Source organism: Pongo pygmaeus, chromosome 7 (assembly GCF_028885625.2).
Source record: "Pongo pygmaeus isolate AG05252 chromosome 7, NHGRI_mPonPyg2-v2.0_pri, whole genome shotgun sequence".
Classification (NCBI taxonomy): domain Eukaryota; kingdom Metazoa; phylum Chordata; class Mammalia; order Primates; family Hominidae; genus Pongo; species Pongo pygmaeus.
In genome coordinates this window covers 15,815,841-15,837,137 of record NC_072380.2, presented here as the reverse complement: position 1 = coordinate 15,837,137, position 21,297 = coordinate 15,815,841, and the positions used below count along the sequence as shown (strand labels likewise).

The window sequence follows — 21,297 nt, the reverse complement described above, 5'->3', positions numbered from 1 at the left end:
AATCATAGCAGTAAACTTCCAAATCGTCTGAAAGACATAAATTTACAGATCAGCAAACCACAAACAGGACTACCCCCCCATCCAAAAAAAAAAACTTGCCTAGATACATTAAAATCAATCTGCTAAAATCCAGAGATAAAATAATCTCAAATGCTACTAGCAAAAAGAGACATATTAGAAACAGGGAAACAATGATCTAAATGACTGAAATTTCTAATCTGCAATCATGAAGGCCAGAAAACAGTGAACACCTTTAAACTACAGTAAGAAAATAACTGTCAACCCAGAATTACATATACATCATAAACATTTTTCAGATATGAAGGCAAAATAAAGTTATTTTAAGATGAGGGAAAACTAAGAGACTTCTTCACTAGCAGATTTACTCTACAAAAAATGCTAAAGAAAATTTTCAAGTTGAAGAGAAATAATGTCAGAGAGAAATCTGGAAACAGAAATCTGTTTTGTTAAGAGTAACAAAAGTGGCAAATAGCTGGGCACATCTAAAACTCAATTTTTACCTCTTTATATTATACTTACATTATCTATTACATCTACATACATTGCAACCTCACAAGGTAAAGTTATGATTTTGATTTTAGAGAGCCATACATATTTTAAAAAAACATAAGAGGGAAAAGTTGAATTTGTTATCTAAAGCCTTTCCAAAATAAAATTCCAAGGTAGATAGTTTCAATGATCAAAGAAGAAATAACACTAATCTCACAGAAAAGTTTTCAGAAAATAGAAAGGGTGCAATTACTGCTTAACTCCTTTTGAAAGGCCAGCATAACGCCACTACCGAAATCAGAAAGTGATGTTATGGTAAAATAATTACAGAGGCCGGTCGCCGTGGCTCACGCCTGTAATCCCAGCACATTGGGAGGCTGAGGTGGGCCGATCATGAGGTCAAGAGATCGAGACCATCCTGGCCAACATGGTGAAACCCCATCTCTACTAAAAATACAAAAATTAGCTGGGCGTGGTGGTGTGCACCTGTAGTCCCAGCTTCTCAGGAGGCTGAGGCAGGAGAATTGCTTGATCACTTGAACCTGGTAAGTGGAGGTTGCAGTGAGCCAAGATCGCGCTACTGCACTCCAGCCTGGCGACAGAGCAAGAATCTGTCTCAAAAAAAAAAAAAAAAAAAAAAAAAAGAATTACAGATCAATATCTTTCATGAATATACACGCGGAAATTCTTAACAAAATATTAGCAAGTTGAATCTAACAATATATAAGAAGCATAATACATTATGAATAAGTAGTGTTTAAAGAATGCAAGGTTTGTTTATCAGTCAATCAGAATTTATCAAGGTACTTTAGCATATTAACAGAATAAAGAAGTGGGATATGATCATTTCAGTAGATGCAGGAAAAGCATTTGATAATGTTGGACAGCAATTCATAACAAAAATCTCAACAAACTAGGAACAGTAGAGATCTTCAAATTGATAAAGTACGTATAAGAAAAAACATGTAGCCAACATAATAATTGACAACATAATAACTGCCTTTAATCTGGGGATGTGCCTGATATTAGACCATATGACTAACAAGAATGTTTGAAAAACATATAATAAATGAAAAAACAATAGGACAAGAAGGGAAGATCCCACTTCTGTCTTTTATCATAAATACGCTCAAGTTCTAGAAAATTTCAGCCTTTCTAGAATGCCCACATTGTGAGTTCTGAATTGAAAGAGCATCACAGTAGCTTCTCCAACCATTTTGCATCATCTTTCTATAAGAGATATTATAGTAACATTACTAAGTCGAGTTGCACTCAGTGAATGCAGGTTTCATTAACTTTTAATTCTGTATACTGGGCAAGGCATCAAAGGACTTACAAGTATAAGAAACTTCACCACCATATTACAAGAGATTATTTGCTAGTATGAAAACAAAGGAGTTGATGGAGTCACCAGATTGTGAGAAGTCAGGGGGACAGTCTAGTAGACATGACTGTGGCAGTTAAAAATGAGGTCTGAAACTCAGGAAATTTTAAGATGTAAATATAAATTAGGAATGATCTGTGTAGAGGTAATGGTGGGGAAGGATGAGGTGATAGAAAGTAGTTATAGAAAATTCAATAAAACTAAGATGATTGGAAGAGGAGGCAGAGTAGGAATAGTGAAATATTTCATTAGTATTTTAATTCTATAAAATTAAAGTATAAGAACAAGAAGTAACAAATATGTTAAATGGTGCACAATGGAGACAGGGTTTGAGATTAATTAAAGATAATAGTTGATGTGCAGTCTACTACCATTACATCTAGAAAAATGCTAAATCACATTCAAAAGTAAACATCCAGCAAACCATCTATGACTCGTGATGATGGAGAATGAAAAAATAAGTACTAGAATCAAGAATGCTGTGAATTTTCACCAGATAAAATAATTTTTTTTTCTTGTAGAGACAGGGGTCTCACTATGTTGCCCAGGCTGGTCTCAAACTTCTGGCCTCAAGTGATCCTCCTGCCTCAGCCTTCCAAGGCACCAGGATTATAGGTGTGAACCACTGCACGAGACCCAAAAGGAATGAATTTGTCAATATTGACTTGTCTTATTATAAGGACAAGGTGAACATTGCAAATATTTAAATACAGCCTTCACCATTAAATTAGCAATGGTACAAAAACCAGAATGGCAAATGTATGATTTTCCTGAGTAGGGGCAGCAGCAATCTAGTTCATATCTGTAACAGAAGCAAGTACATGAGTATTTAGTTCTTAAAAGAATAAGTCATTTGAAGCATACCTCCTTCATATGACATAATTATGATTGTCCTTCATTTGTAAAAATTTAAAAAGTGAAATAGTGTCATTTATATCATTATGCTTAAAAACTCTGTTCTGATCCTCCATGTCACTCACAGAGGATTTGAGAAATAAAAGATTTCTCTGCTCTTCAGAAGTGCATTTTTAATCACCTGTCTAATGCAGTGGCTGAGTGGAAAGAATGAGTGAAATGACAAAATTCAAGCTGTACAATCAACAGATCTAAGAACATTCAATTTTGCCAATTCCGTGAAAATTAAAAATAGAGTACATTTGAAGGCGTCTTAAAAGAGGCAAATGAAAGTACAATAATAATTTATACAGAAAAGTCAGCTCTAAGGAAAAAGCTGAAAAGCTGTTTGAAAAGGATTTCTATTGAAGTCCCACAATGATATGTGAAATCTTTACATGGTATTTGCTTCTGAATACACGCTCTCTCCATCACTAAAAAAAGAATGATGACTATCACGTGTCAATTTTTTCTTAATGTATCAAGTGAGAATGGAAAACTTTTAAAAAGTTTGTCTTGACATCATCCCTGACAGAATATTCTAATAATCTCAGTATTTCCACTTCAGATTCAACTTGTCTAATCTTATCTCTGTTCTTCTCCAAGGTCCTAGAATTTAAACCTGAAATTTTATTTTCATCTTGACTGCTAGTTGTTCTTCCTTTGTCTTCTTCATCACAGTCTCTCCAGCTTCCTCCTTTTTTCCATTCCTAGAGTCAGCGGTATAAGTCAGGGGCTTTTGACCTGACTCTGGGATCATTGAAGTCTGTGGGATTTCTCTTCCTCTTATCTTGCCCCAGTTCACTTTAGCACTCACAGGTGGAGTTCCTTAGAAGAATATCATGACACATAGTTTGGGGACAAGATCTTTACTAGGATCAACACTTGTGTATTAGTCTGTTCTCACGCTGCTGATAAAGACATACCCAAGACTGGGTAATTTATAAAGGAAAGAGGTTTAGTTGACTCAGTTCTGCAGGGCTTGGGAGGCCTTGGGAAACTTACAATCCTGGTGGAAGGGCAAGCAAACATGTCCTTCTTCACTTGATGGCAGCAAGAAGTGCAGGGCAGAGGTGGAGGGGAAACCACCCCTTATAAAACCATCAGATCTCATGAGAACTCACTGTCACGAGAACAGCATGGAGGTAACCACCCCCACAATTCAATTACCTCCCACCAGGTCCCTCCCACAACACATGGGGATTACAGGAACTACAATTCAGGATGAGATTTAGGTGGAGACCGAGCCAAACCACATTTGTTTTATATGTTTGCTTAAGTGTACCACATAGTTACCCTCTGAGCATGTGCATTTCAAGTCTTTTTTTTTTTTTTTTTTTTTTCTTTCAAATCTTGATTTCTTTCTTTGCTTGTTCAGAAATCAAAGTTCTAAGGTGGTGGAAAGAGTAAGTGGGACAGCCACCACATACCATGAAGAACCTAAATATGGATTGATAGTTTCACTGCTATGCTTATTTCACTACGTCATGCTTTCAAATAACAGAGAAAAGCCTACCTCAGTTTTTAAAAAAGAGAAACATCATTGGCGCCTTCATTAATAGGAGTAGTCTGCAGTGACTGATGGTGCCTTTTAGATAACGACAAGATTGTACGGAAATTATTGCTGGAGTTAACATGATTTTTTTTTAAAGCAAGTTCCAAATTACTAATCAGTTATTTCAGTTTCTGGCCTTCACATCTTTTATTTTATCCTGCAACAAAACAAAGGAAGGACATTTTGGAGTGGCAAAAATAGAAATAATGAATTTACTTTTTCTCTTTCCTGTGAAACATTGGGGAGCCGGTTCTGCTAGGCACTATAAACTTCAATGCTGCTATCAACACATACTTGGTTTAAACTGTGATTGTAAGTTACTTACATCATATCATTTGCATGACGGTGAATTACGTGCTAGGTGTAAAAACATGCCACTTCCCTGTGAGGGCTTTTTGCTTATTGTGAAAGCTCTAATTTGAGAGCATATGAATGTCTTATGTTCTAGGTACTAAAAACAAAAATGTAGTTAAAAACCTTGCCCTGAAAGCTTGTACTGAATGAACCGGTAGTTTGAGCAAAATCGTCTTACGAATTAAGTCTTTGAATAGGTTGACCCAATAAAGTCCAAAAAATCCCAGGGATAGAAGAGTCATCCTTTCCACTACTCATTTTTGGCAGTCACCTATGCCAGGATGCTTCAAATATCTTTCTTGTCCCATAATATCTTTTTTCTTAATATATTGTCAAGTGTTTTACTATCAGAATTATTAATAAATGGCCTAAATTGGGAATTTGTTCTCAGGAGAATAGTGAAAATGCATACATTGCCACCCCTTCCATTATTTCCTCAGTATTTTAATAGTCACAGCTTATCCTTGTGCAATGGATGGCCCAACTCAAAGAAGGAGCCTTTCCACTATCCCCTCTGCAAACCCATCTCCAGTTCTCTTCATTATCTAAATCTCTTGAGATAATTTAGGAATCTGACTCATTAACAAAGACAGCCGAAGACAGAGCCTTATAGAAGCTCCTAAAGCTCCCTCCAGGTTACATTTGTCCAAAGACAGTTGCTAACTGGGGAAAGAGGGTCATCCATCTTAACTGCCATTCATGTTGAATGCTCACTCAATACACTGGGTAAATTGCCTCACTGAAATTTGGATTTAATATATCTAGTACTTCTTCCTCCTTCTTCTGACAACGCTGCCAGAAAAAGCAATTAGGTTTCTCCCATGAATTGCTATTTATGGGCCCTTGTTGGCACTTAAAGAGAACTTCTACCATATTAATTGTTCTGTATGATAATTTATTCTGGAATTTTCCCTGGAAACAATGCCAACTTTGCAATTCTGTAGTTTGTAGCACTCACCTTTAGAAAACATTTAGTGATACTGTCTGCAAGTTCTCTAATAAGGGACTAAAATGTAATTTATCTGAATCAAGAGATTTGAACTCATTGTTCAAAGGCCAAGAAAACAAGAGACAGAATGCCATAAGAGATGGGAATTGCTGAACATTAGAAAGCCAGAGCTCTTTCCAACGTTTGCCCCGGGAATAGGTAAAGATTGCCCTGCAGAGATCGCTGACAGATGCTTCTGTTTTCAGGTCTAATTACTCTTCCTGTGTCTCTCCTTTCTCTGCGTGAATTTCTCCTACATATTGTTTTGGCTTGAGCTTTATCCTATTCCTGGCCCATTGAAGAATTTTTAATAACTCCTAATAGTCTACTGTATTCAATGAAAGCACATCTACTTCTTAAGAGTCTGTAAAATCTCACTCAATTTTTAAGACTAAATATCACTTATTATATTCCCCAGGGACTCCATCTGACTCAGGATGCTGATTTCCTACTATCTTTCCCTATCCTGCCCCCCAAGAACCTTCCATGATTATGTGTATAGATTTGCTCCTGCTCTTCCCATTAGAATTCCCTTCCTCAATCTCTCTATTAATAGTCTATCTTTCAGATCCACCTCGTGCAATACCTTCCTTGAAGTCTTGCAGTCACTTGCCTTCTAACATTTTTACATACTACTAGCAGTTTATTATTCAATTAATACATTTTATTACACTACATTGTCTCATTACTTATATCTCATTACTTATATACTGCATTGTCTCATTACTTATATCTCATTACTTATATCCTTTAAAAGCATTTAATTTGTGTCTGTGTGTATCTTGTTTCATGTTGTATTTTCCTATCAACTAAACAATAAACAATTTGTTGTAGCCAACATGTTTTATATTTCTCTCATACTCAGCAACATTTAGCATGCATGGAACTTTACTATGAAGCGTACAGTAGGCATTCAAGATATATATACTTGAATTCTGGATCACCTGGTTTTCAGCCTATGGCAAGATATTCGTGAATATTTTTGTTCAGTAGGTTATTTCACAAGATTCCACACTTTAAAAATATTTAATATTGATAAATCTCTAAGTCCACAGGTCAGCTGAAGTTTTTCATTTGTGCAAAAGAAAAACTCTGGGTAAGGCAACTCTTTAGGTAATAGAAACAAATATAAAAGACTAATATTATGTGGGTATTTGTGTGTGAATGTAAATGTATATTTTTCATTCAACTCCTGAGCAAAGAGACATTTGTGAACTTAAGCAAATTCAATCACCTAAAGTGCAGTAGCACAAAATTCCTAGAAAATCTACTAATTGTTGAATCAAATGTATACATATTGGCAATGCATTGCATTGGAGTAGCTTAAAATGAGGCATCTATATTTACATCTTAGTAGGCTGAAAACTGCATCTCCTTCACTTCTCTATTAGCGACTCATATTCAAATATGATTTTTTTCCTGCAAGGAGTCAGGTAATACAAAAATATAAATTTATTTTGGTGCGCTTATGTCTTCCTCCTTCTAGAAAAAAATATATTGTTACTGTTTTATCATGGAACTTAGTAGAAAGACCACACACACACACATACACTCAATCACAGAAAGACTGAATATAACTACAGGTAAGTCAAACATTAAATTGAGTTCTTAATCTCTTCATTCTGGTAAGAGAAACCTGCTGATGCTATGTGAGACTATGTCACAACAACGTGTAAATTATTTAAATGAAGTTTCCAAGATACAGGTAAATAATACAGAAGTACTCTACATCCAGGCAGTGTTCTAAGTATTTAATGGGTATTAGCTTGTTTAGTCCTCACAATTACCCAGTGAGGTAGATGCTATCATTTTGAAGAAACAGACACACAGAGGTTAAGTGTCTTGCTCAATGTCACAAACTTAGTAATGGTGGAGCTAGATTTTAGACTCAAACAGACTGGCTGTGAAGACTGTGATTTTCACCACTTCGTCCCACTGCCTCAACATAATACTTTGATGGTTAGCACTAAGACTGAATGATTGAAGAATAACACTGAATGGCTAAAAAAAAAACCCACTTTCACATGAGGGTTAATAAGCTATCTTGATCCATCCCAAGAGTGTAAAGACAGAAGGAGCTCACTGCAAACTTGTTGAGTTAAAATGATTACATTTTCCCACATTATATTTTATAGATTAAAATATAAAAATGACACATTTCTTAGAATCATATACATTCTTAACATTTCATATCATTTTTATTCTAAAATAAAATGTGCCTTAAAATTTATAGTATCTTCCCATTGCTGCCAGCAAGTTGTAAGGCAGTTATGATTACCTCATACTTTCTAGTAAGCTCAGGAAAGAACCAATATCAGAACTTACAGGATGGTATTACAAGCTTAGAAGAAAACCCCAGAGACAGCAAAGACAGGTGTGCCTTTTATTTTTATTTTTATTTTTTTTGTTTGTTTCAGAAATGCTACATCACCAGTACTCTTAATGGTACAGAGGACTCAGCTGCCTTGAGTTGAAAGTTATTTCAGGGGAGTCAGACTTCCAATTGGAAGAACTTTCAGAAACATTTTAATCAGTCTAGTTCCACTGCATTTTACTTGGCTGATTACACAATGTCTACATCTAAGTGAAATCCTCCAGCAAATATAAAATGTAAATCCCCAGTGATACAAGAGCATTGTTTCCTGGATCAATGGCAGCATTTTTTTCTTTTTTTAACTTTTTTTTGAGATGTGGTCTTGCTCTGTTGTCCAGGCTGGAGTGCAGTGGTGCCATCTCAGCTCACTGCAACCTCTGCTTCCCAGGTTCAGGCGATTCTTGTGCCTCAGCCTCCCGAGTAGCTGGGACTACAGGCACGTGCCACCACGCCTGGCTAATTTTTATATTTTTAGTAGAGATGGGGTTTCGCCATATTGGCCAGGCTGGTCTTGAACTCTTGACCTTGTGATCTGCCCTCTTTGGCCTCCCAAAGTGCTGGGATTGCAGGCATGAACCACCACACCCAGCCCATTTTTTTCTTTCTTCGTGTTATATAAAATCATGGTATATGTTACATTCCGTGAGCTATTGGAATCAATGGAATAAGGCATATCATCTTGAAAAGATCTACATTGTGTACTGTTAGCAATAGGTTTCTGTTCATTTTCCACTATTGGGAGTAATCCAAACACCCACTGTCCTCCACCCTCAATAAGCTGCCTTTTTTGGGACAAGTGGCAGCCGTTGAGTGCAGATGGCCAGGAGTACATGTATTTGCTCAGTGAGAAATTAATTAAGGTAGATGAAACCTGTGACCTAATTGGTTGCATCCACGGCCATATTTTTCAGCAGTAACAAGTGTATAGCTACCTATTGCTATGTCTGAGACTATTTCTTTCACAGGAAAATAGATATATTGAAATCAAAACCATTTTCTCAAAATTATGCTCCTAGTAGTTGTATCAATATGTGTACTTTCATATTTTGATTCCCATAGAAATAGTTAGAACGTACACAGACAACCTCCTGAATGTTACCTTCTCTAACACTTTCTAATTGTTTTCTGTTTGTGATTCTTTTGAACCTTTCAGTCTACAATCCTCTAGCTGTAGATACAGATAATTTTACATTGAGTACTTATTTGTTTATAGGATTTATATTCATGGCAGCAAATACATTTCAACTTAAGATGCACTTTAATGCCTGCTGACAATACAATTAAAACTTCTCATCTAAGTTGGATATCCCCAAAACCTTGACAAGAAAACCAAAAAAAGTAGTCTTGCATCGTGTGTCCTATTTCTTTGGAGAATAAAAGGAATGCAAATTAAGTCAATGAGAAACCATGAGCAAAGTATTTCAATTGATCATCATCAAAGAGAACATAAAATCCTTTGTTCTTCAAATACCTATTACTGTTTTTATTTTCTTTTCTATTTTTAATCTTGCAAGAATCAGTGACTGGAGAACTGGCTCGGCTATTTTATACAGGCTTTTGCTACTCAGACAAATGTGACAGCCCTCAAGGAAACTTAAAAACGTAATTTAGCCCCAGATGGTTCTTTCAACCTTTACTATATCGTCAAAGCACTATAAGCTTTAAAATTTAAAAAGTCAATTTATCCTGCCACCTATTCACTTCCTTCACCCCTCTCCTCATTTGCCTTTTCCAAATTGAATACATAGGTCAATTTTTATATTCACCTGGTCGCTCACATCCACTAATTCTTTGCCTTTCACTTGCTTCTTTGTGCCTGTTCTGCAAACCCCCAGTTCTGGTTGGATCCAGCTCTCTGCAAATAAAGCTTGACTACTTTTTCCAGTCTCCTTGACAGCTGGCTGAAGCCCTGGGACTGATTTCTGGTCAGTGAAATGTCGGCAGAAAAGGTGGCAACTACCCCCGGGCTTGACTCCTAAACATCTGTGAAACTGTCTGGTTCTTTCTCTTATGATCGTGAAGGAATTTTGGTGGACTTTGAAGTTAGGAGTAGGGTGTGGAGGGGATGTAGTTACAGACGCTTGATGTGGACAGTTGACTATGTGAAGAGCGACTGTTACCCCTAAACTTCTTTGGAATGTGACAACAGAGAGGAAAACAAAAAGCCTTCACTTTGTTTTGTCTCTGAGATTTGGGAGCTGCTTGTTAGCTTCATTTGCTTACCCTAACCAATAGAATTAACACCAACAATGGGTCCTTAAATGCTACGAGACAACCATGTGACATTTCCCAAGCATGTTCACACTCCTTGTCTCCTAAATGATTTTCTCATACCTTTTTTTTTTCCTTTCCTCACTCTCTGCTGATCATCTTGCTTCTTATTTAACTGAGAAACTGGAAGTAATCAAAGGAGGATGTCTATAAGCTCCACACGATCACGTCTCCTTACTCACCCAGCATCTGCCTGGATGTGCCCTGCTTCCCTGGTGTCAGCGGTCCTGTCTAAGATGACTCTGTAGGTGTATATACTGGTAAATGTTTCGGATCTTTACATCAGACTCTCAGCAATTCTTTCCTATATTTGGACAATGGAAGACCTGGTGGCCTTAATGGAGATTCTCTACAGATGCAAATTTCCCCCACAAAAGACAACTTTGCAGGACAACTTCAGTCTGCTGGCCATGTGGCAGCCATCTCAAAATATGTCAAAGAAATATATTTGGGGATAAAATATTTTTATTTTCTTCTCCCACCCACCCCCACCCCCCACACCAAGATAGGATCTTGCTCGGTTACCCAGCCTGGAGTGCAGTAGTGCCATCATGACTCATTGTAGCCTTGACCTCCTGGGCTCAAGTAATCCTCCCACCTCAGCCTCCCAAGTAGCTGGGACCACAGGCATGTGCTACCACACCCAGCTAAGTTTTTTATTATTTGTAGAGACGACATCTCCCCATGTTGCCCAGGCTGCTGTCAAACTCCTGGGCTCAAGTGATCCGCCCACCTTAAGTTCCCAAACTGCAGAGATTATAGACATAAGCCACCATTCCCAGCCTTGATTTTCTTCCCCAGAGTATTCAACGTCTCATGTATACTGAATTGGCATGGAGGAAATAGTTTAACATGCAATACTCTAAGCCAGCGGTTCTTTAGGTACAAAGGGCAGCAGAATCACCTGAATGACCTATGAAAACATGGGTTTCTGAGCGCCACCCCCAAAATTTCTGATTCAGTTGTTCTGGGGTGAGACCTGAGAATTACATTTCCCCCAAGTCTGCAGGTGATGCTTCCGCTGCTGGTCCAAGGACACACTATAAGAACCACTGTTTAAGGCTTGCTACCAAAAGTGTGATCCCTGAACCAGCAGCAGACATTATCCAATAGCATGTAAGAAATTCAGAATCTGTCTATCCCAGAACTATTTAATTGGAATTTGCATTTTAAGTAGGAAATTTAACAAGGTGTATTCTCTCAGTAATTTGCATGCATATTAGAGTTTGAAAAGCATTCGGATTTTTAAAAATAAGAGGGATATAGGATTGAATGTTTTCCTTAAGGCAAGGAGAAGTCTGGCATTGCCAAGTGTAAAGAAAGCCAAATGTTGAGAACTGTTAAGTAATATAGTTACAGTAGTTCTTCTTATCCGTGGTTGCACTTGCTACGGTTTCAGTTACCCTTGGTCACTGAAAATAGGTGAATACAGTACAATCAGATATTTTGAGACAGAGAGAGAAGCTACATTCATAAAACTTTTATTACAGCATGTTGTTATAATTATTCTGTTTTATTATTGTTGCTGCTAATCTCTTACTGTGCCTAACTGATAAATTAGACTTTCTTATAAGTATGTATGTATATAAAAAACAACATTTATAGGACTAGATACAATATACAGTTTCAGGCATCTATGGGTGGGGGGGTCTTGGAATGTATCCACCTCACATAGGTGTAACATCAAAGCAGCAAAAAACTAACATAACTAACTTCATTTTTGTTTAAGGGACCTTTACCTATTCCCGCACATAGGCAAGTATAATTATAGAGCACTGAGATCATATACAAAAACAGCAATCATGTAGTTTTTCAGAAAGAACTCTGAGTTTAAAGGAGAAGTGACTATGTTTTGTTAAAGATTTATGGAAATACTGTGACCTGACCAGGGAAAAGAAGTTCCCAACATCCTCACGCCTCGCTGGTGCCCAGATTCCTGCAGTCATCAGTTACCTCTTGCCCTGAGCCCTCCATCTTCCTCCTGCCCTTGACATAAAAAGAGCCAAAAATTTGGAATGACTTAAGATGGTACTTTAGCATGACAGTCTGCCATCATCTGGGTTTGCTGGCTTTCTGAATAAACCTGCTTTTCCTCCCACCAACCCTTGTCTCTTGAGTTTTGCCTTTCAAGCAGTGAGCAGCCAAACTTGGGTTTAGTTACGGGGCACTATTGTACATATTACGCAAAATAGCTATAATTGTATATATATCTTAATTATATGTGTGTATGTGTATAATTTGTTTGTAGTCTATGAACACGTTATCTTTTTTTAAAAAAAGACAACCTATGTAGGTTGAGGAGCTTCAGAATCCCTGAAAGCATAATTAGCCACCCAGGTGACCAAGAGCTCAGAATGAGGCAGAATTTCTAGGGTGGCAGCAGGCCAAAGCTAACACTGACTGACACCTGTGCTTAGAAATTGTCGAAAATGGAGAAGCCATTGGGCAAGTTCACAGTTACATCTTTGGCACTCTTACTCCTGGGAACTATAAAAGACTTATGCTTGGGCTGCTTCCATGTTCTTAGCTTCATGTAAGACGTAACGATGGCAGGTCTGAGAGCAGGAAAAGATGTTCAGTAAGAGAATAATTCTGGACAGCCTCATTAAAAGGCTGGAAGCAGAATTGGCCAACAAGAGGTATATACTGAGAGAACTTTTCTAACCCCTTAAGCTTTCTTTGTCCAATATCAAAAACTCTCACTGATAGTAATAAAATGCAAAGGAATATTAAGAAAGGGTTACATAAGTAAATGTATCATTTTATCTCCTAGTGTTCTGGAGATAGCATTTTTTAAACAATTATATTCTTTTTATGTTTAATATATTAAAATAAAATTTAGTATTAAAATAATAACCAATAATTGAAACAAAAAGTGTTTGAAATGTTCTTAAGTTTCTTAAGGAACACATTATACCAGGTGAAAGAAGTTTGCTTAAAGATTGTAGGTAATTGTTACTCAAATCTTTTCTAATACTGGTCAGAAAACAAAGCTTCCCTAATCTCTACAATAAGATGATATGAGTATTTTAATAATATGTTCAAAAGCTAGTATATGTAGGGTACTTTAAAATTATACTAGCATAAAGTTTTTTAAAATAATTTCAACTTTCATTTTAGATTCAATAGGTACATATACAGGTATGTTACATGGTTACATCACACGATGCTAAGGTTGGGGATGCAAATGCTCTGTCCCCCAGATCTAGAACGTAGTACCCAAAAGTTAGGTTTGCAACTCTTGCTTTCCTTCCTCCATCCGCATTCTGTTAGTCCCCAGTGTCTATTGTTGCCATATTTATGTTCATGAGTTCTCAATGTTTTGCTCCCACTTATAAATGAGAACATGCAGTATTTGTTTTTCTGTTCCTGTGTTAATTTGTTTGGGATAATGGCCTCCAGCTGCATCCACATTGCTGCAAAGGACATACTTTTGTTCTTTTTTATGGTGTTTAGTAGTCCAACATGTATATGTACCACATTTTCTTTATCCAATCCACCATGGATGGGCACCTAGGTTGATTACGGTGCTATAGTAAACAGCACTGTTGTGAACATAAAAGTGTATGTCCTTTTGTAGAACGATTTATTTTCTTTTGGATATATACTCAGTAGTGGGATTTCTGGGTCGAATGGTAGTTCTGTTTTACATTCTTTGAGACATTAAAAGCTTTAATTTCTTTGCTTTCCACAGTGGCTCAATCCATTTACATTCCCACCAACAGTGTATAGGCATTGCCTTCTCTCCACAGCCTTGTTTTGTTGTTGTTGTTGTTGTTGTTTACTTTTTTTGGTTTTGTTGTAGATTTTTGATTTTTTAATACAGACCTAGAGGATTACGACATAATGGGACCATCTTTAGACAAGCAAAGATGGAAGAGCGTAATGCCTAGGGGCGGGGTAATGAGTTGCTATATGAGCTACGCAGCATGCAAGGTTGGCGTATTGAAATGGAGGATGCACATAGGGCTGTGATTGCTTTGCCAAGTGGACTTGAAAGGTGGTCATTCTTTGCTGTGTATAACGGGCATCCTGGTTCTCAGGTTGCCAAATACTGCTGTGAGCATCTGTTAGATCACATCGCCAATAACCAGGATTTACAGGGTCTGCAGGAGCACCTTCTGTGGAAAATGTAAAGAATGGAATCAGAACAGGTTTCCTGGAGATTGATGAACACATGGGAGTTATGTCAGAGAAGAAACATGGTGCAGATAGAAGTGAGTCAACAGCTGTAAGTGTCTTACTTTGTCCCCTACATACTTATTTCATTAACTGTGGAGACTCTAGAGGTTTACTTTGTAGGAACAGGAAAGTTCATTTCTTCACAAATCACAAATCCGCTGGAAAAAGAATGAATTCAGAATGCAGGTGGCTCTGTAATGATTCAGCATGTGAAAGGCTCTCTGGCTGTATCCATAGCCCTTGGGGATTTTGATTACAAATGTATCCATGGGAAAGGTCCTACTGAGCAGCTTGTCTCACCAGAGCCTGAAGTCCGTGATATTGAAAGATCTGAAGAAGATGATCAGTTCATTATCCTTGCATGTGATGGTATCTGGGATGTTATAGGAAATAAAGGGCTCTGTGATTTTGTAAGATCCAGACGAAGTCACTGATGACCCTGAGAAAGTTTGCAATGAAATAGTCGACACCTGTTTGTATAAGGGAAGTCAAGACAACGTGAGTGTGATTTTTGATCTGTTTTCCAAATGCACCCAAAGTATCACCAGAAGCAGTGAAGAAGGAGGCAGAGTTGGACAAGTACCTGGAATGCAGAGTAGAAGAAATCATAAAAAAGCAGTGGGAAGGTGTCCCTGACTTAGTCCATGTGATGTACACATTAGCCAATGAGAACATCCCCAGCCTGCCGTCTGGAGGTGAATTGGCAAACAAGCATAATGTTATTGAAGCCATTTATAAAAGATGGAATCTTTATAAAAATGATGACAGTGACTCCACATCAACTGATGCTATGGTGCTAAAACTGCTCATCTAGCCATGGAGTTTACCTTCACCTCCAAAGCTGAGTACAGCTCAGCTTTGTTGAACCTTTTAACATCCATCCTCAACTTTAAGGAAGGGGATATGACATGGGTAAGAATGATTACACCAGAGAACTTCAGCAGTACAACTTCTGGCTCATAACTGATTTTTTTTTAATAAATTTGACACTTATGTAAACGTGATTTCAAACCATAATTCAAACATACCTTGATCCTCTAGGTAGTACCAGCTGGTACTAATTCTACTGAAACTATTCCAAAAAAATCTAGGAGAAGGGACTCCTCCCTAACTCATTCTATCAAGCCAGCTTCACTCTGAAACAAAAACCTCACAGGACACAACAAAAAAGGAAAACCACAGGCCAATATCTATGATGAAAATAGATGTAAAAATCCTAGCAAACTGAATCCAGTAGCACATCAGAAAGTTAATTTATCATGATCAAGTAGGCTTCACTCCTGGGATGCAAAGTTGGTTCAACATATGCAAATCAATAAATTCGTCACATAAACAGAACTGAAAACAAAAATCACATGATCATCTCAATAGGCATAGAAAAGGCTTTTAATAACATCCAACATCCTTTCATAATAAACCATCAACAAACTAGGCATCAAAGGAACATACATCAAAATAATAAGATCCATCTATGACAAACCCAGAGCCAACATCATACCAAACAGGCAAAAGCTGAATGCATTTCCCTAAGATCTACAGCAAGACAAAGATGCCCAGTCTCAACCACTTTTATTCAACATAGTACTGGAAGTCTTTGCCAGAGTAATCAGGCAAGATAAAGAAATAAAAGGCACCCAAATAGGAACGGAGAAGTCAAATTATCTCTCTTTGCAGACTTAATGATTATATACCTAGAAAATCCTAAAGACTCCACCAAAAGACTCCTGGATTCTGATAAACAACTTCAGTAAAGTTTCAGATACAAAATCAGCGTACGAAAATCAGTAGCATTTCCATACACCAATAATATTCAAGCTCAGAACCAAATCAAGAACACATTCTCATTTACAGTTGCCACACACACAAAAATAAAATACCTACAAATACATCTAACCAAGGAGTTGAAAGATTTCTACAAGAAGAACTAGAAAACACTGTCGAAAGAACCTACAGATGACACAAACAAATAAAAAATATTCCATGCCCATGGACTGGAAGAATCAATATTGTTAAAATGGCCATACTGCCCAAAGCAATCTACAAATTCAATGCCATTCCTATCAAACTACCAATTTCATTCTTCACAGAATTAGAAGAAAAAAAACTAGTTTAAAATTCACATAGAAGCAAAGGAGAATCAACATAGCCAAAGCAATCCTAAGCAAAAAGAACAAAGTTGGAGGCATCACACTACCCAACTTCAAAGTATACTCTTAGGTGATAATAATCAAAACCACATGGTACTGGTACAAAAGCAGACACATAGACCAATGGAACAGAATAAGGAACCCAGTGATAAAGCTGCACATCTATAGCCATCTGATCTTTGACAGAATCAGCAAAAATAAGCTGTGAGGAAAGTACTCCCTATTCAATAAATGGTGTTGGAATAGCTGGCTAGCCATATGCAGAAGAATAACCCCAACCTCTCACCACATACAAAACTTACCTCAAGATGAATGAAATATGTAAATGTAAGACCTCAAACTATAACAATCCTAGAAGAAAACCTAAAAAACACCAGTCAGGACATCAGCCTTAAGAAATAATTTATGACTCAGTTCTCAAAAGCAATTGTAAATAAAACAAAAATTGACAAGTAGGACATAATTAAAGAGCTTCTGCACAGCAAAAGAAACTATAAACAGAGTAAACAGTGTGAACTTTTTAAAAATGTATTTAACCATCTCACTTCAGTTAGAATGGTGATCATTAAACAGTCAGGAAACAACAGATGCTGGAGAGGATGTGGAGAAATGGGAACACTTTTACACGGTTGGTGGGAGTATAAATTAGTTCAACCATTGTGGAAGATAGTCTAGTGATTCCTCAAGGATCTAGAACCAGAAATACCATTTTACCCAGCAATCCCATTACTGAATATATACCCGAAGGATCATAAATCATTCTACTATAAAGACACATGCACACGTATGTTTATTGCAGCACTAATTACAATAGCAAAGACTTGGAAGCAACCCAAATGCCCATCAATGATAGACTGGATAAAGAAAATGTGGCACGTATACACCATGGAATACTATGCAGACATAAAAAAGAATGAGTTCATGTCCTTTGCAGGGACATGGATGAAGCTGGAAACCATCATTCTCAGCAAACTAACACAGGAACAGAAAACCAAACACTCCATGTTCTCACTCATAAGCAGGAGTTGAACAACACAGACACAGGGAGGGGAACATCACTGGGGCCCGCCAGGGGGTGGGGGAAAAGGGGAGGGAGAGCATTAGAACAAATACCTAATGCATGCAGGGCTTAAAACCTACACGACAGGTTGATAGGTACAGCAAACCACCGTGGCACGTGTATACCCATGTAATAAACCTGCACGTTCAGCATATGTATCCCAGAACTTAAGGTAAAATATAAAAATAAAAAATTTATTTAACCTTTTAAGCTACTGAAATTTCCTGCTTGTATTTCAACCTTACATAAGAAAAATATATTGTTGTCATATTAAATTCTTTAGTTCTCCTTGTTTAATGTGACCTTTCTCATCTTCCATTGGAAATGTTTGGATTTCAGAAATTATAGTGCATGTTGAAAGAAGTTACTGATTTTTGTCATCATATGTATGCTTATCTGTCTAATTAGGATGATAGTACTAAATTTACTAAGATATATGTGCATTTCAATGCAATATTAGGCTTTACTTTTTTTTCCTGGGAAAGAATGATGAAAAATTGCCACAGAATTACATTGCCTGAAAGATAAATTCTCTTTGTTTTAATAAAGCATGTTTTAGGCAATTTGGAAATGACTCACCCCTCACTGTTAACTTAGTGAACTGGTTATGATGACCAACATTATGAAGGTAACTAACCTCATGAAAGTAAACTTTTAGAAGAGAAGAGTGAACATCAACATTGACCTTGGTCTTATATTTAATTCTCTGTCTTCTTTCAGCCAATATTACCATAAGTTGTTTACTGAATCACACATGTACCTAAAATAAATCCTTTTTATGCTGCAATTATTGCAGGTGACATAGTGTACACCTACTAATTGCATATGCTTCTTGATTTTTTTAAGAAAACTTTTCTGCTGGAATGACCACTGAGTATGAACGCAATTAGTGATTTTCTGCTACATCTAGCCACATTCTGGGTACTTGATTACACAAATGGCTTTTCTTTTGAGAAGATATGCTTCATTTGAGTTACCTATGAATTTTGTCTTTTATCTGATTAATGTTCCTTAGACTGGCCACAGATGGACTATATGACCAGTAGGGGCATATTTCTGGACAAAAAAAAAAAAGTAATTAATCCTGTGTTTGCTTATTCAATAGATGAATTACAGCCATGTCCCGCATGAGGAAAAATGAGGATACAAAAAATTAGCTGGGCGTGGTGGCATGTGCCTGTAATCCTAGCTAGTTGGGAGGCTGAGGCAGCAGAATCGCTTGAACCCGGGAGGCAGAGGTTGCACTGAGCCAGGATCAAGCCGCTGCACTCCAGCCTGGCGACAGTGCAAGACTCTGTCTCAAAAAAAGAAAAGAAATTTTGCAATTATTTATATTTATTCCTATATAAAATTTTCATAATTAATATTTGAGGAGTAGCTCAATCTCAGTGTAATTTACTTAAGCACCACGGACAAGCAAAACATTTATTAAGATCTCATGTTTTGACAAGAAAGAAGGCGTGTTAATTTCCTGATAATTATTTAGGGCTCTTCATGCCCGTAATGTGGGTGGGATTTCACCCAGTGACCCTTACAGCACCACTCTCTATTGCGGATTAAAATATGTTTAATGAATCATCTTCCGAAACCAAAGTCTCGGGCATCCCTCCTTCTACTCTTATGTGGTGTGTGTTCAAAAGCGCATGAACGGAACAAGAGTCACGTGTAACAGCACTACAGCTTCCCAGCTCCACACCCTCTCCCATGTAAATATTGCCCAAGATTCTTCTGGAAGAACAGCTGATCAGAAGCGAAGGTCCCAAAGGACCTGATAGGAAAAGCTAAGAGACTAAAAGCAAATCTAATTGCAGCTGTTCATGTCTTTTCCACAGGATTTCTGAGTCCTCTCTCCCATTTCAAAATCCCCACTATAGCCTTCAGGATCCTTGTTTACTCAATTTCTTGAACAGCATTGCCTATTTATACCCGGCTACAAGAGCATCCAAATGAGAGAAAACTCATCCCATGGTGTCAAGAGGTTCTCTCGTGGCTCTAGAACCCCTCCGAGCCCAGCAAGGGTGCGTTCTACATGGACTGCCACACCCAGCCCCATACAGCTCTCACAACCCTCATGGTGCTTTTATCCTTATGCTTCTCTGGGTTTTTGATCAAGTTGCCTGCCATATACTGCCTCCAATTTACCCAGCCATCTACAGACACTGAGCCACCATATTTATGAAAAAACACAAGATACCAAAATGGACATGCCATTTTGTATTTCTCTTTCTTTTTCCTCAAGGCTACTAATTAAAAAGTTTTAACAAAAATAGCAATGGAGCCCAATGACTTCTCCAAGAGAATTTGTGAAACTCCTTCATCACACAAATATGACAGCTTCAACAAACATGCTCTTAGCCACCCCACACATTGATGTATTCTTTAAACTGTTCCTGTTACAGCCCCTCAACTCCATACCACTAATCTCCCAAAAACGCTCTCAGGTTTTAGGCTCTAAGCAAAATGGTAAAAATGATCCATTACAAATGCCATGGCAATGTCAGGAAATTACTGTACATGGTCTAAAAAGGAGAGGTGAGCGTAATCCACCCCTTGTTTAGCATATAATCCAGAAATAACCATAAAAATGGGCAATCAGCAGCCCTTGGGGGTGCTCTGTCTATGGAGTAGCCATTCTTTTATTCTTTTACTTTCTTAATAAACGTGCTTTCACTTTACAAACTCACCCTGAATTCTTCCTTGTATGAGATCCAGAACCCTCTCTGGGGATCTGGATCGGGACCCCTTTCTTGTAACAGTTAAAATAGTGCAGGCATGTAATAAGAGCTCAATACATATTTGTTGTATAGATGATTAAGTGACCAGAAAAGTCTCTAGCCATATTGCTTGGAGTTTTCAGAACAAGCATGCTATAGAATCTTAGGGTGTGGCGGGAGACCAATAGAAGACAATGAAAACTGTAGCAAGTTAAGAGCATGTTGCATATTTCTTGTGTTTGAAAAAGGGTGTTACTATAGCTGTGCCATGAATGTCTCAGTATGCATAAAATACTAAGAAGGCACTTTTTATATTTCTACATTCTGCAAAGCAGGCTGACAGGTGAGCCGATAGTACAGGCCAGGGATAAGTAGTCATAAAATCAGTATTGCTCTGAAATCTGCTCATCCCTAGGAGAAAATGTTTTTTTTCTTTCTTGTTTTTTTAAAAAAAGGGTCTCACTCCCGAAATCCGGGCTGGAGTGCAGTGGCATGATCCCAGCCCACTGCAGTCTCAGCAGCCCAGGCTTAAGTGATCCTCCCATCTCAGCCCCCCAGGTAGCTGAGACTACAGGCATGAGCCACCACGCCCGGCTAATTTTTGTATTTTTTGTAGATACGGGTTTTCGCTATGTTGCGCAGGCTGGTCTCAAACTCCTGGAGTCAAGCGATCTGCCCACCTTAGCCTCCCAAAGTGGTGGGATTACAGGCAAGAGCTACCGTGCCCAGCCTAAGAGAAAATGTCATCTATGATGTTGTCAAGTGGTGGTGTCAGAAGAAAGCTACAAAGAGCGAATTTGCCATGAATCTTTTATGTTTCTCTAAGTTTTGTGAGCATTGCACTGATTGCCCTGTGTTCTGGAC

The 21,297-nt window shown here is 37.7% G+C and overlaps 1 protein-coding gene and 1 pseudogene across 1 annotated transcript in view; one reads left to right on the top strand and one right to left on the bottom strand.

The window, feature by feature from the left end:
• The window catches only part of TUSC3 (tumor suppressor candidate 3), a 313,790-nt gene that overhangs the window by 36,962 nt on the left and 255,531 nt on the right, over positions 1-21,297 (bottom strand). The window lies entirely within an intron of this gene.
• LOC134740072 (protein phosphatase 1A-like) lies at positions 12,877-15,326 on the top strand (annotated as a pseudogene).